Here is a 3,049-nt window from a genome sequence, read left to right as displayed (position 1 = left end):
GGGGGCACCTGGGTGTCTCAGTGGGTTAAAGCCTCTGCCTTCAGCTCAGGTCATGATCTCAGGGTCCTGGGATCAAGCCCCACATCGGGCTCTCTGCTCAGCGGGGAGCCTGCTTTCCTCCTCTCTCTGCCTGCCTCTCTGCCTACTTGTGATTTCTCTCTGTCAAATAAATAAATAAATTCTTTAAAAAAAAAAAAAAAAGATCTGGTTCTTGATTCTTCTGGGCACCATACTGTCAATGCCTCCGGGCTTCCGCTGGTTGCATTCATTTTGACATGTCAGTCTGACAGGTGCCGAAGAACTTCTTGGTCCCTTGTTAAGCACCTCAGGCTTCACCAGAGGTCTGAGGGCGGCCATGATGTCGAGTAAGATGGCTGCCACCAAGCCAGGCAGCCCTGAGGAGGAGATGGAAGTGCAGTTTCTGATCCCTGGCAATACTGTTCTGGTCTGCATTGTTCTGTGGGTGCTGCTAGGGTTCCTGCTCAGTCCCTGCTGGTGTCTTCTGTGGTGTCAGAAGGTGGATTGCATGGTATTTTGTCCTTTGTTTTTTCCTTTTTTCTTGTTTCCCCCCATCTTCCTTGTCTATGTCTGTTGGTGGTTCTGGGTTGCAGGCCCTTCAGAGCTTAGTCCAGGGTATATGGCAGATGAAAAGAAAACCCAGGAAAATCCCCACATTGTTGTTTCTCAAGTCCTGAGGTCCCTAGCCAGCCCACCATTGTCTTTTTTTTTTCTTTTAATATTTTATATATTTATTTGAGACAGAGGGTACACAAGCTGGGGCAGGGGAAGAAACAGAGAAGCATGCTCCCTGCTGAGCACAGAGCCCAATACAGGACTCAATACAGGGCTCAATCTTAGGACCACAAGACCATGACCCAAGCCAGACGCTTAACCTACCGAGCCACCCAGCAGCCCCCCACACACACCAAACCATCATTTTTCCAGCTTTCAGGGTCCTTTTATCATTGTTTTTAAACTTCCAAGGTTTTCAGTGTTACTTAGAGGAGAAGGAAAATGTAATTCTACACCATCTTGTTCTGAAACCACAAACCTGACTTTTAAAGGAAGCAATAGACTGAGACTATATTCAAAGGGCAGGGGGAAAAAAGTAGAGGAAGAAATTGCCCCACATCAACTCCTCCAGAAAAATGCTGCTTATTGGTTCTGACCTGGATGACTTACGACTGGGCTTTGGGCTTGTGCTGGTGTATTGTCATTAATTAAATCACTGAGGGCTGTCGCTTTGCTGTGCATAATCCCTGTGACTGGGGCAGGGGCATCAGAGATGAGACACTGGGTAAATGGATGTAAAATTGTTAAAGGCTACACTCTTGATGTAGGTACTCAAACATGCAAGGGTAAAAGCACGATTGGTTGACGTTGATCCTCGCTAAGCACTGCCTGAAGGATGGATGGTTGGAACTTTCTTAAAGCCCCCTCTTGCAGAGAGTGGAAGGGATGGCAGAGGAACTTACAAATTGCTGGATCAAGGATGGCAAACAGGATTAATTCACTTGCTCCTTCTGCCCAGTTGATAACTGGATAACTTTGTCCTGAGAGATCCCAAAACCGTGCCTAGATTCAGCAGGCCTGTCATGTTCAATGAGTCCCATCGGCCACTGATAGGAGAATGGGCGGTGGCAGCAGATATGCCCTACCCACTGAACATCCTCAATCTAGAAGAGTCCTCTAGAGCCCACATTCTTCTTGTAGACACAGAGCTTACCCAAGTTTAAAGGCTCATGGGGGGAAGAAAGCTGTATCTTGAGGGGTGTGTAATAAAGAGATTTCTTGGTATGGGGGCCCAGAGCTTTTGCCAAGATTTTGCCCAGGGGTTCAGAATGTATGTAGTTCTAGCTGGAATGGGACTGGGACTGGGTGTATCATTCACACACACCCCACCACTATCTATGTGTAAACAAGTGTGTGTGTGTGTTTTAACAAGACTTTTCCGCTTTTTACAAACAGTATGAACACTTTACAAACAACCTCTGTCTCTGGGGCCCTACCCATTCTACTGTCACAGACCAACAGCGGGTAACAGCTTATCTCAGGGGCAGGCAAGTTACTTGGATGGGAAGTGAGGCAGGCATCCCACTTCCATGCCCTGCTTCGTGATATGCACGAAGAGAATTATTACCATTTTATCTAACGATTGCGTAAAAATATTCCGAAGCCAAAAATGCCTATTGAGTAAAATGACAAAGGGGAAAAAAAAAGCCAACTGGTGTTCAACCCCTCTGTTCGTCCACTGGAGGAAAACCCACCCTAATGGGATTTTGCTAAGAGTCAATTAGTATCTCTCAAGAGTCATTTTGACTTAATTGTTTTCAGCCTCAGACGATCTCCTGGCTGTCCCGTATAATACACACAATTTTGTACGTGTCCTTCACACTTCAGAGCAGTTGTCCCAGCCCCCACATCCAACCCCCACCCCCGCTGCTATTTGGGAAAACTCGAGACTCATTTCACTTGTTAAGGATTTGTGCGTGATCAGTGCAAAGAAGTCCTTATCCTTTTGCTAGAAAGATCTGAAGAATGAGATCCTGGCAGGTGGACCTACCAGGTTAGTGAGCTAGAAAGTTGCAAAGGTGGCTTTGGGTGAGGAGGTAAAATGGAAATTCCTAAAGAGGCAGTACATCTTCTTCCTGGTACTTTGCCCTGAACCTGGCCCCCTTTACTCTCATGAGGGCAAGAGCTTGGCATGTGTAAGCAGCTTCTTGGCAGTCTCAGAAGTTACTGCCACGCTGAATTTTATTGTAAATTCAAGCTATGGTGAGAAGGGCGAGAGGGACAAGGGCTGGAACGGAAAAAAGCAAAGCCAGGGCTTAAGGTTAGAAGTCTGAGGGGATCTAGAAAGGGGACAAGCTGCCTTACATTCCTCCAGAGTCCCTGAAAACAGCACAGAAATTCATGATAATGGGGAAGTGTGCCTTAATCCTCAAAAAAAAGTCAGTGTGTGTTTGCTATTTAAGAAGGCAGAGAACCAAGATTCCTACTGCCAAGCAAACACGATCACAAAGGTTAAAACCAACATTTTAGTGCTCGA

Source organism: Mustela nigripes, chromosome 16 (assembly GCF_022355385.1).
Source record: "Mustela nigripes isolate SB6536 chromosome 16, MUSNIG.SB6536, whole genome shotgun sequence".
NCBI classification, from domain to species: Eukaryota; Metazoa; Chordata; class Mammalia; order Carnivora; family Mustelidae; genus Mustela; species Mustela nigripes.
The sequence above is the reverse complement of the archived record's forward strand: the minus strand, read 5'-3'. Positions refer to the sequence as shown.